The sequence below is a fragment of the Haemaphysalis longicornis genome, unplaced genomic scaffold (genome assembly GCF_048455015.1).
Source record: "Haemaphysalis longicornis isolate Haplotype H1 unplaced genomic scaffold, Haemaphysalis longicornis Haplotype H1 scaffold_2, whole genome shotgun sequence".
NCBI lineage: Eukaryota > Metazoa > Arthropoda > Arachnida > Ixodida > Ixodidae > Haemaphysalis > Haemaphysalis longicornis.
In genome coordinates, this window is record NW_027526295.1 from 226197542 (window position 1) to 226212909 (window position 15368).

The 15368-nt window shown below is 47.4% G+C and overlaps 1 protein-coding gene across 3 annotated transcripts in view; it reads right to left on the reverse strand.

The window, feature by feature from the left end:
• LOC144170040 (ADAMTS-like protein 5) overlaps positions 1-15368 on the reverse strand; it is a 75593-nt gene that overhangs the window by 21081 nt on the left and 39144 nt on the right. Inside the window, exon 2 of one of the 3 annotated variants that reach the window (XM_077699545.1) lies at positions 15277-15348. The gene's annotated coding sequence lies outside the window, so the exon portion shown is untranslated. Of the gene's footprint in view, positions 1-13850; positions 13870-14232; positions 14459-15276; positions 15349-15368 lie in introns of those variants that run through there. The other 2 variants (XM_077699544.1, XM_077699547.1) reach the window with 2 other exon arrangements.

Sequence of the window (15368 nt, forward strand, 5' to 3'; positions counted from 1 at the left end):
AAATGTTCAGATCAAGGTGCCGTTCAGGCACCTGAAGCGACAACTACAAATTTTCATAATTTACGGTACTAGTTTCAACTTTGGAAAGAATATCGACCTACCCGAATACAGAAGTAAAAAAGGAGCGAAGTAAAAAGAAATGTATTGGAAATTAACAAACATGACGTAAAAAGTAAAAGTACTACGGCGCGGAGAGAAGTCACAGTCACTTGACTTTTCAATTTCACGACAGCGCAAATATACTTCACTATTTGTGCAGGGCAAACGAGGACGGAGCCGAGTGCTGTTGCCGCAAGGCAGAGGGCTTGAGACGGAATACGAGCCGGGAAGAGGAGGGGTAGGAAGGATGCGGAGGAGAAGGTTGATAGAAGCACCATCGGCGTTGGAGAAGCTTTCCCAAAAAAGGAAACAATAAGCTGCTCACATCGGTGGAGCAGCAATCGAGTTTGTGATCCTATTGCAACGATACGCTGGGGTGAACACCGGGCACGGGCGTTCCGAGGAATCGCTCGTGCCAAGTAGCCAGAGTAAATCACCGTCTAGGCCTGGCGACAAATTGAATTTTAGATTGGATTAATCATTTTGATGACAGTGCTCCCAAACACTTTAAATAAATTATCAAGCTTGATAGACTTCACGTTCGCTCAGCACGTTCTTTTACCTTGCGAACCGAAAACCACGTCCTCTTCTTTGTATATAATCTCAATTTCAATATCAGATTTTTGCTGGAAGACAAGGCATCACCGATAAAAAGTAGATTTAGAGAAACGTTTACTAAAATGCGAACCTTACAAGTCCCGAAATTTAACGAAGCTGCTGCACTGGTAAAAAACATCCGCTATATATATTCGTACAAACAAGTTCCGGGGTAATCACGCCTGTGACGTCAAAGTTTAGAAAGCCTGCTCGCGACTTTAATTGGTGCTTTAATAATAAAATGGGTGACTTCACGACACCCACTTTTCTTTAGCCACTGGCTACAGGTTGCCTAATAAAGATTTATTTACAAATCCAGGATAGCAGGCCAGAGATTCTTGTTGCGGTAAAAGGGAGCTAGGGTAGGGGAAGATGGTTCAAGTAAAGTTTGTTCACGAAACCTATTGTTCACTTGTACACTTAAGGCTGGTTACGCCTGTAGGTGTACCTCGCGCTCTCATTTGGCAGAGTTTGTACACTCTACACTCATCCTCGGGCTACAAAGAGAAGGAATTACTTCTAGCCATCGCGAACGTAGACGTAGTTGGTGCTTGCAATAGAAGCGAACCTTTTTCTCCTGCACAGTTCTCAACTTCTATGCGCATTACTCAACTTCACCGTGCCTCACACAACCCGTAGCTCGGGGCTTTAAGCCCCAGATACTACATATGCCATTTTTTCCTCACATGTACTAAGCTCCTTTTCAGGGGTGTTTCATAACGGGTTGACGCAAGCCTCGCTTGTTACTAGGCGAAAAAGAAGTAATTAGAAAGTTTCAGCCAAGTTAGTTCACGCTTCGCACGTCGGCTGAGCCGAGTAATGACGCAAATCATGCTCGTCAAAAAACATACATGATTTCTTTAGGTGTACACAGATGTGCCACCACCCCGCTTAGCCAACACCCAAGGTGCAAACAACGGGAACTAAGGCTTGTGTTAGCTAGGTGGAAAGCTAGGCGGTCGTGGTTCTAGTTCCGTCTCGTTCCCTGCCCTGAGAGCTCGCCTTTACGCTGCTTGCTTAATGCCAAAGCGCTAAACCTCTCATTGAGCGAAAAATCCGGAGAGTGCGGCGTCTGTGTCACCAAACCGTTCCTAAACCCTCGTGATTGCGAAGCGGTTCACAGCGCGTGCTTCGAGTGAATAAAACGCAAGAAATAACACTGCTGCTAGGTAACGCCTAGGCGTGAGAAGAGCCGCGGGAAAACAAGGAGCGCGGCTGGCCGCCGTTCGGCGTCCAATCGCAGCCACACATGAAGCACGGGCCGTGCCAACCTCGCACAGGCGCGCAAGAGTCGCCAATGAGGCAGGCTGCTGTGCATCCAGAATTCTCAGCAACATCGTCCGTATGATTGCGTTCTGCAGCCAACATGCTAACGTAAAAACTAAAAAAAAAATAACACATAATTGCAAAGCTCCGAAACATAGTCCGCAGCACAACGCGGGAACATTACCTGCAGTGTAAGACTTGAAGGAGCACTCAGTGCCACTCAGTTTGAAATAGATGATTTGGCATGCGCAACTCATAGGTGCTTAGGTATCCGGCCTTAGTTATTGCTTTGAACGTCTGCTTTCTCTTGAGTTGACAGTGAGCCGTTATCCGAACAATGCGTGTAAGAGGGAGATGAAATTAATAAATTAAAGCGCTGGCCCCGTGCGTCCCTTCACCAAAACACCAGCATACAATCTTGGGTGACACGCTAATTGGGAGGGGGAGGGGGGGAGGAGGGGGTCTTCTGTTTTATTTCTTTATAAATTTACTCTTGCAATTTTTTGTCATCTGTAAGGCAGAGAAAGAGAAACCGGTGCAAGTTGAAGTTTGCCTTCAGCGTGCTGCCTTCGCAGATTGACTGCGTTCACTTCAATCATCCGCAGGTGTACACAATCACGATACGAGTAACGAAAGTCCGGTCAGCCGCAGCTGAGCGAGCAGAGGGCAAAAGCGTCAGGATGCCTAGCTCGGTTTAGCGGTTTAGCAGAGCACGAGGAAAGATGACCCGTTGTGAAGAGCTTGTTCAGAAGTATTGCTAACGATCACCTATAATTGTATGGTAATAAAAGGGGCTCAAGTTAGAGTAGTTCTTGCAGGGATACGCTGATAGAATTTACGTGATGACGATTATCGAAATGAGATACCACCCTCCTTCTTCCTTTTTTATACTTCTCTCTCTCTCTCTCTCTCTCTCTCTCTCTCTCTCTCTCTCTCTCTCTCTCTCTCTCTCTCTCTCTCTCTCTCTCTCTCTCTCTCTCTCTCTCTCTCTCTCTCTCTCTCTCTCTCTCTCTCTCTCTCTCTCTCTCTCTCTCTCTCTCTCCCTCCCTCCCTCCCTGATCAGTCGACATCCCAGCGCACAGCCTTGTGCAACTTGTAAGGCAATATATGTGGGCGAAGCTGTGCGAGTGCTCCCGAACAAAATAAGATGTCAACTTGCGGAGCAACGTACGATATTTACCGTTGTGAATTGATTTAGCTTCGGCTGATAGTATGCATGGCTCTTTATTTACCATGCTCCGTTCCTTTCCCGTCCAGGTAGTTATGTTATTCCCATTCTGCCACCGCATCGAAGGCGAGGACGCTGGCGTTCGATTTGGAGGACCGGGCATGATTAAATGTAGAGTAAAAGGCGCAGGACGAGAACCATACTAAAAGCAACGCAGAAGCCACTTGCTTTTTTCGCTACATCTATTTGTGTTTACTGTCGACCAATTTGTCTCTAGGTCTGTCCAATTTTGCCGCCAGCCATCTGATTTACGCCTGGTAGCTTGTTAGTCTTCATTATGTAGTGTTTACTATCAGACTTAAATAGGCAAAGGCAGGCGTAATTAGCTTTACTAGTCAAATAAACACCACCTCCACCCCCAGAAAAAAAAATAAATGGAACGGAGTCACTCGTAACCGTAAAAATTAAATGCCGAGTAGCGCAAGTCTATCTTTCAAATCGGACTAGCAAGAACAAGCATTTTAAGATTTATACTTTCGTTCAGGAATTTTTCGAAAAATACGCAGTAATAAAGCGAAGCACAAGTTTTTTAAGGTTTTTTTTTTTTTTTTTGTCTCTTCGCATCTTTCATCGCAAAAAAGGCTTCTACTCTGAGCAAGGAAAAAAGTAAGCCGCGTGTTTCAAGTTCCATCGCGCGACGGAAGTGATTTGGGCTGCGCGCACACTAGAGAACCATGAGACGCTTGGAAACAAGTAAAAAAAAAAGGTCATAATGCGCCCAAGACTGAGCTTGCCTTGCGCATGAAACGTCGTTGAGAGAAACGACAAGGGGAGAAGCGCGTGGTTGGAAAAAAAAATTCAAAACTGCACTTTAATGAGCACGGCTTAGCAGCAGACTGAACAAGGGACGACGGGGACTAGTGACCCAGCTAGAGCCTATAGGAAGCAGCTTACTGCAGAGCCTTGCGCGGGCACGTGTGCGCGCGTGTTTTCCTCGCAACTTACGGCCGAGGGTGGCTCATTGAGAGGAAAACACCCCTGATCGAAAGCGGCACAAAGTTTAAGCAAAGAAGAGACCTCATTAAGGGAACTCCATGCAGTGAGAAGAGGAAATGAAGCATCAACCTTACGAAAAATTCAGAGATGAAGGAACTGGATGCTAGCTTGGCGGAGGAGATTAAGGGGGGCAAAAAAGGGAAGCTTTGCGATCAGAGTTCGATTGATTGCTCCTGGGCTTCCCGGAGTGCGTGCCTGTTTGGGCGTGTTCGCTTCGTGTCGCGCTCTCGGCGCCCGAGCGTGACTAGACGCCACCCGCGCCACAGTTCTCGTCCTCGGCACTTGGGACGCCCGCTGGTCTGTGACGCGTCTCGAGGCAGCGCCGCCGCGGGGCGGAATGAATTTCTCCTCGCGACTTAAACAAGCACGCGTGCTGGGCGCGTCGATAATTAAGGCTGCAGCGCGCAGCGTTAAGCCTGGGCGTGATAAACAGTAAGTAATGCAAATCTCTCCAGGCTCGTGCACAAGGCGATGCGCTGAAAAATAATGAAGTGTGCACGGAATAAATACGCTTGGTTCCGTTTTTTTGCTTTGTTTACAGGGTTTAGAATCCTGCGGATCAGCTCCTAGGTGGCATAAGGCACCACTCTTGATGTTTGTGCCTGGAGGAAAAGCGGTTCACGGAAGTTTAAGATCCATAGACCTAAACGGCGCAGTGTGTTGTCTTTTGGGAGCAAGCAAGCAAAGCCGTTCAAGGTAGCCTGTCTACTTTGACATCTCAACGTGGGACGATGGTCTCTTGCCTTACAGAGTAGCTCCGCGATGCCGTGATGGACTTTAGCGCATGCGTAGTGCAGACATGCACTGAATATCGAAAAATGGGGGTGTTTCAACATAAAGGCGCCGCAAATGTGCAGTGAATAAGCCTGAAATTTATTGCCAAGTGCTACAAAAGCAAGTGATAGTACTGACGCTAACGGGCTTCCGCTGTAGCGTTAACAAATCCCTGTCACCGGTAAGGGGGAAAATTCACAGACAACCCAAAGGGCTATACATTGAGCGGTGAAAGCCCAGAATCTATAGCTGTTAAAATGTTCACAAAGGTTTGCGATTGGCATAAAGTTAAGGGATCGTAGCCTTGGTTGGAGCAGTTTAATCGCACCCGTTGGGAGGGGGAAGGGAGCTTGGAGGGAACGAGCATCAGAGTGCTTGTGACCCAGACTTTTTAGGCTAGAGTGACCAATGCTAATACAGCATAAACCTAATTCAGCCAAGCGACTATGGAGGAAATCTAACATTTGTTAATAGCCCCTGGCTGGACTATAAATGGACGTAAATGTCTGTTTTGCGAAAGTATACTCATCCACCAGGACTTTACTAGATTCCAGCAAAGTGACCGATCATTCGCCATCTCTATTTTACTGAAAGTCTACGAAGCCGTAACCGTCACAATACCCGTAACGAACTTTTCGACTACGCCCACACTCTTAAACTTTTCAAACTTTTTTTAACATGCAAATAAAACTGAGGAATCGCCGAGTGCGCCACAGTTTTTTTTTCCCCCGCAAAATGTTCAGATAGTTACCCTTGCAGCTAAAACATCTTTAAGTGTGGAATATATATCGAGAACACCGCTGTGGAATTTGCATAAAATTGCACGAAACTGCTTGGCTTTCCGCAACACAGACCGCTGAAGGCACACACGCCTTACCTAAAAAGTAAAGTTGCCACGGAGACTATTGACAGCCCCGTAAAAGTTTCCGTTTAAAGCGAGATTTTTCCTGCACTGACAGGAGACCAGGATTCAATACTCGGTATTCGATTTCCTCTCTTTCTCCAGCCAAACTGAAGCAACAAAAGCAATTTAGCGAGTGAAACATCGCGCGGTGCCGCCAGGGGCAAGGAATACGTAGAACGCAATTGAAAACGCCTCGAAGAACAGCCCGGGCGGCTGCTCTAAATAGAAAGCCGCGTAGGCTTGCCGCGTCTATACTCTCGCCGCTGCGGGCCCATACATCACGCCGCGTGTGCACGCATTGAATCGGCCTGTGTTCAATATAAATGCAAAACGCCTCGACGTATTTTTCCGATTGGCTGACGCCTAACCAAGCGAAGTGTAAATCTCCGGATTCCGGCTGCTCCCGCGTTTCGCTCGCAGGCCCGGCGAGAGGCGAGACCCTGTCGCGGACGCCACCCCTCTTAGGCCTAACTTCGCACTTTTCGCTTATTTGATGCAACTCACGCTATACCCGCGGCCCTATACGGCACGAGAACTGGCTTCAGTTTGTTTGTTTTCCGACACCGAATGAACGCTTTATTAAAGTTTAGTGGGCGCGTACGGAGTGGAAAGGGGGGGGGGGGGGGCTGGAGGTTGGGAGTTTACACTTTTAGAAAGGCGGAGGTTCGAGATATTGGTTTTGCCTAATGAGATGCACGCACGCGCTACTTCATTTCTTATACTCGTGAACGTGGAGCAGTAGCCAGCGCTGGCAGGCGAGTTAAGTGCGAAGCCGAAGCGGCTCAGAATATTGTTTGTGCATTTAAAATTGTTGTGGTACACGTATTTATGCGCATATATACTTTCAAGTGCAGACAGGCTCACTACAAAAGCTTAAAAAAATTCTTGTCTGTTTGAATTAGCATATTATTGTTCGTAAGCAACCTAGCTACTGTTGTAATATTTTCCCGCATGTTCCCCGACAGCTCAAAACTGCGACAACTTACCGCAACTGCTGCAGCGCCGCTGCTGCCGTTTTGCTCCCACTTCTGTTGCACGAACCACGGCAATCATAAGAGCTTTCTCTTAGCAGTGCGCGGACGGAGAACGTAACATGGTGTTTCAGGACAGCGCAACGCTATGCCTATGTTTAGATACAGCCTAGATACAGCCGCAGAGGGCCAAAAACGTCCCGCTTCGCTCGGGCACTTCTGTTGCAGCCGCTTCAAGTTTTTCCACAAAATCTGGTCTCCGTGCTCCGCGCGCCTTTTCTAGTCACTTGCGGTCTATAGTTACGAAAACAGACTGACCATCGCATACTGTTGAGGAGGTTGTGTAGCCTCGTGAAGTTATAGCTTTGCATGGAGATGTGCGTGAAAAACATAGCGGTAGCACTCGTACGCAATGATTTTATCGGTGAGCTGCGGCCGTCGCAGTACCGAAGACTGCACTTAATGAGCGCATAGCCATCAATATTATCGTTAAGTAATAATAATACGTAGCTTGAGGAAGTGTTTGAGCCCGCGCGGGCTCAAACACTTACTTTACTGGTACCTCAAGCACATGTTTACACTAAAGGCAAATACTCCGGACAGGGAGTAAATGATGGTTTGTCCTCTAGCGCACTCCCGATACGGAGTGCGCTAGAGGGTGTATTTACGCCGCTAAGAGGGTGTATTTTATGAACTCCCCCCTAAGTTACGTTCATATGCTTGCCAGCGCAAAATCCTGTAAACATTGCTCGTAGAACTTTGATTCAACCCATGCCTGATATACACAAAGCTTTTTTTTACATAATTAAGCTCTATCAGTGTGCGCATTGATCACTCGTTCAGGCTCCTCGCTCCCGGAAAATGACAGGAAACCAAGCAACTTATAGTACGCTTTTTTGCGTTATACTTACGCCTAGCAATAAAGCAAGACTCTCTCGCGCACAAAGCAAGTTATGTACCACATAAATGTTTTCCCCTCTGCGCCCGAACACAGTGATTTACGTTCCTCGGCCGGCACTCGGCGTTTGTGCGCGCGTGAATGTGTTTCTGTTGCGTAAACACTCCCCGTAAAACCGCGCATCTTATACTCAGCACACGTGTCTGCTGTCCATCCTCGCCGAAACGGCGCCTGAGACGATATTACTGGGCGAGGGTAACCCAGTAAAACACGGCGGGAAGGAACACATACCAAGATAAGAGTCATAGTCACCCAAACCCTCCTCCGCCTCGCCCCGCCTTTCCGATATGCCTCCATGCGCACACGCGACGTAGCTTCTTAGTCCTGACAAAAAATAAAAACCGAAAATTACGAGCGGATATAACTTAATGGGTGATGCGCAGAGCGTGAAAAGGACCAAAGGCTTCGCTGCATGAATTTGTCTTGTTTTTCTTCAGACCGCCCATTTGTTAAGTTAATGAAGAGAAACGCTCTGTTGCCGGCCGTCGGCACTACTTCGCGCGCCCGCGTTCATGCCTCGGCGTTCCCCTAAATCCTGTAGTCTGTTGCATGGACGGCGAGCTGGAAGTACACGCCGGTCTTACGCTCTTTCGCAAACGTCGTTAACGTAAGGCTTTCCAACTAGAAAAAATAAAAGAAGGGGGGGGGGGGCGGAGGTGTTAGTTTTAAAATGGGGACCTAAGAAAAATTTAAGAATTCGCATCATGCGGAAACAATGAGCGGAGGCGGAAGCGATAAATTATACAACTTCAAAATAATAATACAAGTTTGAAAGTTCGAAGAATGGTGTACCCTAGCGTCGACAGGTGGCAGCTGTGTTTCTGAACGCCTAGTAAACATTTCCACGATTCGTCAAATCCTGCCGCCTTGATTAGATACGTAAACACAATGTACTCAGATTTTAACGAGGTAAACCGGTTTGTGGTCGTGCAATGTTGCCCTAACCGCGAAGGGGGGAGTGAATAGTGCGCGCCAGTCGTGCGACGTACCTATACCGTCAGATACCCGAGCCTATTTTCCATGACCGCACTCGACCCACTTCCTGAAACTAATAACGACGGCATACAGCTGGACTTGAAAGAATTTATACACAACTACAAAAAAATGGAAGTGATTTGACGCACGCGGAACTTCCCCCAGCGGTTAGTTTGGAAAGAGTGCGGCGTAAATTGTCTCGCAATTAAACGCATACGACTATATCGGCGAGCGGAGCGGCGGACGCTGCTCTCCCCCTACGAACTTGCGAAATGCATCCTTTCCGACCGGTGACAAATGCCTGCGCGACCACGCATGCGAGCACTCTGCAGGTTAGAATGCCTGCGTACCTCACAAACCAATGCTGCAGGGTGGCAACCTTGCTTTCTCACTAGGCACCTCGTCGATGTCATCGATCATAATACACAGAAGCTCATGGCTTGAAGGAAACAGGTGGCGAGGAGGACAAAGTGGGAGACCTTGTTACCTTGGCGGCGTTGCCGGGCGCATGGGAATGTCGTATCCGACTCGGCCGCGTGGTCGTCATTCTCTTCCTCGCGCTGGAGCGCGCACAACGGAGACGCGCAGATGCGCGGGAACAGAGCACGGGAGTAACGGAGGTTCTGGAGGATATGCTCCCATTAGCGACCAGCGACGCGGCCCATGGAGCTAAGCGTCGCTCGAGGCAGAATGTTGCCGCCGGTCTACGTCCAGCGTCGACCGTCGCAGCAGGAATCTATATAAGCCTCGGGAAGTTCACAGAGCGGGAACGGCGACGCGCATTTTGTTAACCGTCCGATCCCGGTTTGTCGACTGAGAAAGGAGGCACTGAATTCCGACTTTCCGGCATTTATTCCACGGCCATATTACTGAAATTTGGGACCGGCTGTCGTTACGGTTAGAGCCTTATTTAAGAAATATTGCAGACACAATTAAGGATGCAGAGAGACGTTCAGGAGAGAATCGGCATTGGGCAGTGCGGAGGACCAGTGTTCCGTGAGGAGTCGATTTTTATGGGTAGTTAGATTTTGAGGAAATAATGTGGATACGTATCTGTAACGCGTCTTATTCACGATCACATTGGGCGGTGTTTAAACGAAAGCCACTCATACAACACTGCTTGAATTGAACAACAGCCTCAGAACTGTGTTTTGTTGGGTACAGATGAGAACACGCAACCAGTTTTGGACTAAGAGACTTTGTTGGTTCTTTCCGGCAGCTTCCAAGGTATATTTGATTGATTGTAGGGTTTAACGCGCCGACGCAACGCAGGCGATGAGGCGCGCCGTTGTGGAGGGCTACGAATTATTTGACCACCTGGGGATCTTTAACGTGCGCCGAAATCTCGAACACACAGGCGTTTTTGCTTTTCGCTTCCATAAGAAAAGCGGCCGCCGCGGCCGGAAATTGAACCTTCGTCCTCGTGCTCAGTAGCACAACGCCCCAGCCACTGAGCCACCGCGGCGGGTTTCCAAGGGTATTTGCTTCGATTTGCATACAATGCTTAGAACACGCGTTTCCTATCACATACCGTGTCCTACGGTTCATTGGCGATGGAATCAAATCATTGATTGGCGTAGAGTCACCCGCTGCATGAGAACTAATCTGGAGATACGAGGGAAAACAGTCAAACACCTTAGAAGGTTCAGTTTTTACTGTTCCCAAGTCAAGCGCGACACATGCCGCATTACTCACTCGAATAGGTTTAGCACAAATACAGTGCTACTGCGAGATTTTTTTTTCGCTAGAGAGACAACAAATTTGAGTAACTCATAACTGGCCGATTCGAGTGAATGCCTTTTCCGTCACCCCTCTGGTCCCAGACCTTTTTCTCCCGTTACTAAATTTTCGTTTACTCCGCTCCAGTTCTGTTTAATTTTATATCTGCCCTCTTAATTATTAGGCTTTACCTCATCCTTGCTGCATCCTCATCCTTCACTGTATCCCCCCACGCCCCTCATCTGAAGTATGCAGCCAAGCAGTTAGTTGAGCCAACCTTTTCGGTATTCATTAAACCTTTCTCTTAAAAAAGGAAAAGAGTTTGCACAATGCTGGACGCATACTCTAAGTCATGCGAGAAAAGTGAAGAACAAATTGCGTGCATTGCATTGCAGGAGTGCGACCAGTGAGAAACCTTTATCTGGCGAGGATAACCACCGTTAAACGCCCTTCTCACTCCGCGGTTAGAAAGGTAAAAAAAGGGCGTAGAGCGGCACACGACTTGGAAGCAAATTAAAAAATCCAGAAAAATGAAAGTGATACCATTTCATCAAACGGAACGCAGAAACGGAAAGTGAACGAAACACAGACTTCCGTTTTCAACTACTCTTTCAATGACCTAATGCTCCAAAGGGTTTCAGATTATAAATACCTTGGCGTGATTTTCACTACTAACCTCTCCTGGTCTAAACATATCAATTCAGTCTGCACCAAATCTCTTAAAAAACTTGGTTACCTAAGACGTACTCTCAGAACATCCCCACAGGAAACTAAATTACTAATGTACAAGACACTAATTCGTCCAGTTCTTGATTGCGCCTCTATCTTTTGGTGTCCGTACAAAAAAAGGAGAACTAAAACAAATTGAATCCGTTCAAAAAAAAGCAATCCGTTTCATTTGTCGCCGCTATGACCGCAATTTTTCGCCTACATCCGCCCTTACAACTTTAAATCTTCCCTCACTCTCTACGCGACGCAATATCGATTCGCTCAAATTCTTGCAATGGTATTGTTCACTCAGTTAACCGCCTTTCCGATAACAGCTATCTTACGTATGCTACGCCAACCGTAACTCGAAATAATCATTCCCTAAACCTCGCCCCATTTCATGCACACACCAATGTATTTAAATTTAGTTTTTTTCCAAGAACGACAGAACAGTGGAATTTACTGCCGGGTGAGATTAGGAGCGCACCGATAAATCAATTTCTGCCTTTTCTTGAAAGTCGTGTCTATCAATAGTTCCTTGCTTTGTTGCGTTGGTATATGCGCCCCGTCCTGCTGTGCCTATTCATTGGATGTATAACAATTTTTCTGTGTACATTGGCATCGGGATTTTGTTTTGAATGGAATGGCCATGTGTGTAGGTGTGTATAGTTTTTTTTTTGTTCCGTGAAGTGTTGCATTTGTAATCACTGCTCTGTATTTTAACCACTCCTGCTATAGCCCTTAAAGGGCTGCAGTATCTGAAAATAAATAAATAAAATAAATAAATAAATAAATACCAAACGCCTAAAGTAGACAGGAACAAACAACTCGAATCCAACAAAACTGAAGGAAAAACAAACGAACAAGCAAGAATTTGCCGAGTTTCTACAGGGAAGTATTTCTAATTTTAACAGGACTACACTTCTGTGCGAGTCAGTTGGCTAATTTTTGCGACATGCATTAACGCGGTGCAGAGGACACATTTAAAAAAAAACGTATGCAAACACGTTTTTTGCTTGCTACACACCTGTCCCGTCCGACTACGTGCTGTAACAGGTATTGAAAACTGAAGTATCGTGATGGTCAGATAACTCAAAGCGGCAAAGCGGGAAGCGAAAAAATTACGCCCACCTCCCCTCGCAGGAACCCTGGTGTGATGCGACGCTGAGGGGGGTTCAAGCGCAAGCGGAGAGCAACCGTCGACCGAAAGGCCGCCGGAGAGCGGCACACCGGTTGTATGCGCAGCGCGCCCGAAGGAGAGGAGACCGCGGAGTGAGAGAGAGTACTGCACATGCGCAGCACCGCGCGCAGCGCCGCCCACCGGCGGAGTGAGAGCGCGCTGGGCCGCACATCCGCAGATGTTGAGAGAGAGTGTTCGCTCTCACCTGGGCACGCGCCGGCACCAGTGCGTCTGCCGCGGCTATGACGCAACACAATCCACTTTAATCCACTCCAAATCCAAATCCAATCCAATCCAATCCAAGCCAATCGAATCCAATCCAATGCCCCTCGCGAGAGAGTGTTCGCTATCGGAGAGGAGAGGGGGTGAGCGGAGGAGAGTGCGGACGCCGACGACGACGGACGCACGCAGGAAGGACAGGGCCGCCGACAAGAGATGCTCTCAGCGTCGCATCTAAAACACAAGGACGCCTCTTGAGTTCTCATCTGCTCCCATCAGATGGACTGTTGTAAGGGAGTGACATTGTGAAAGGTTGATTCACTTTTAATTATTATAGGAAAGGGAAGAAGAGATGGAGATTCTCATTATTCGGTTTTTCATCTTCAGCTCCTCTTAGATGAAATAAAGGGATAGCGTGTATTGACTGAGCAAAGGTTATTACGAAGAAAAGAGGCTTGGCGCCTATAAATTATAGCGATTATTCAATGCGGCAGCCAAATCCGTTATCAGTGGACATAGCTAAACTAGTTACTTTAAGTTCTGAGGCGAATCCCCAAGTTTATTGACAAACGAGTGTTTTTATGCACGCAACGCACCCGAAAAAGCTTGGCTCTCTTCAGAAGCCGGAAGATGTATCTTGCTGCTGGCCAAGACCGGTGCAACAAAAACGCGAACCCATTTGTTGAGATAATGGCTCAGTTAGCATGAAGGCATAACATTGCTTCAATGTATTTAGTACATTTAATTTGCAAACTATTCAGATACGTTTGACGGCTTGTGCCACCAGAAAAATAAAAGCGTGAAAAAGCTTTGTTTTACGATATGGCAGGAAAAGGCCAAACAGGACTGCAGAGGGGAGCAGCCGATGGCTTTTACGCGTGCGCTACTGTCACTGAAAGGAATTATGGAAAAGCTCACTGCTGAAATTTTGCCCGGTAAGAAAGGGAGTGGAATGAAATTCCCGCCATCCCAGTAATGACGTCGTAAGGAGCTGTTCCAGGTAAAAAAAAATATACAGAAATTGAGGGAAAACCTGACGCCTCCACATTTAATCTTGCGATTCTTCATTTGCGGGGCTTAGGCTGGACTCCACACAAACGCCTATATTAAAACTGAGCGTCGATGTTGCGAACTATATAAGGGAGCTTATAATTATTCCACTAAAAAGAATTACATGTTCTGTCTCATTATAGTTATAGGAGAGGTCAGACGTAAAACAGAACAAGGCTCGTCAAGAAAATGAAGCTGGGACTTACAACAGCGTCGGAGACATCATGAAACCTACGTGAGGCGGACATAAAGCCAAAATATTTCGCCAGAGAGTGCGGAAATATGTCGGTAGGGCGCTTCTAGGAACTCAGAGTAAACTGTTTGACTGAACGGCCACAAAGTGTTCAGGCTTGCGTTAACGTTTCTAATAAGTGCTGGGCTGCTTTCTTAAAACAATACCCGTTCGTAACAGCGCCTTCAGGAAATCGCTCCAACCTGCATTCTAGTTCACCAGCGTGTCTAGCTTTCAACGATCAGCGAGAGCGCAAAAACAGCTGGCTCAGAATGCAGATTTGGTGTTGACGCCCCCTCCGCTACTGAACTCCGCCACAAAGTAAACTGCAGGAAAACACCCAACGGCGAACTCACGTCGATGGAGAGCCCTCTTTTTTCTCTCCTTCTCCTTTCCAGGAAGACGTATTCACCGAGCAGCGTCTTCAGCGCGCGTCCTGGAGTCGCACACGACGCCGCCGCATCCGAAGGCAACGAGCGGCGCGATCACAACAAGCCGAGCTGAGGCGACGGACGATGCTCGCCGGCAGCTGGCCACGCGGATGCGAGAGCGAGCGCCTTCGCAATCTCGATCGCGACGCAACCCCGGCACCCCGGTGCGCAGCGGGGGAAGCGTACTTTGCAGCGAGCGCCGCGCCACCCGGGATGAGCGCAAGGAGCGCCCGCAGCGCGCTAGCCAAAGAACTTGGCTTACTGCTGCCACCGCTTCCCACGTAGACAAACAAGACACCATTTGTCTTCTACCTTCTCATCTCCCCCACAGCCACAACAATCAAACCAGCGTCGTTTTCTGTCGGGGACTCGCGGTTCTGACTCTTTCGGTCAGTGGAACGAATAAAAGCTGGTGGACTCCCCCCAGTTTCGACGTTAGAAAGATTTTACACTTTTCTCAACTTTTTTTCTGGGAATGGAGGGCAAATTTTGCATATACAGTCTTTGCATCGATATATGTCAGAAATTTTGTGTGAATTCTAATGCGAATTGTGTGCCCTGGGATTTGTACTACTTACGGTTTTAAGGTGTTTGTGTTTGGTTTAATATTTTAATGGTATGTGAGTTTTTAATAGCAATAATGATCAGATTTATATGACTGTCGTAAATTACTAATCTTGCTGTCGGCACTTTTACTTCCAAACTAAAAAAAGCAAGTTGTTCTTTTCTCTGCGACGCAAATGAAATCTGCCCTCACACCCTGCTGCAATTTCGCTCTATGGAACTTCATATTAGGTGCGCCAGCAAACACCGCATTATAAACGCTTTCTCTTTAGTACATGATTCTTTATCATAAATAGGCTCAAAGAATGAACCAACGAATGAACGAACGAATGAACGAACGAATGAATGAATGAATGAATGAATGAATGAATGAATGAATGAATGAATGAATGAATGAATCCTTACCTCAAGTCGGAACGGCCCAATAAGAAACCAAGAATGGGCGACGAACCATGGGTCCGTCATGTTGTTGGCAGCCTGTAACGGAGGACGAACTG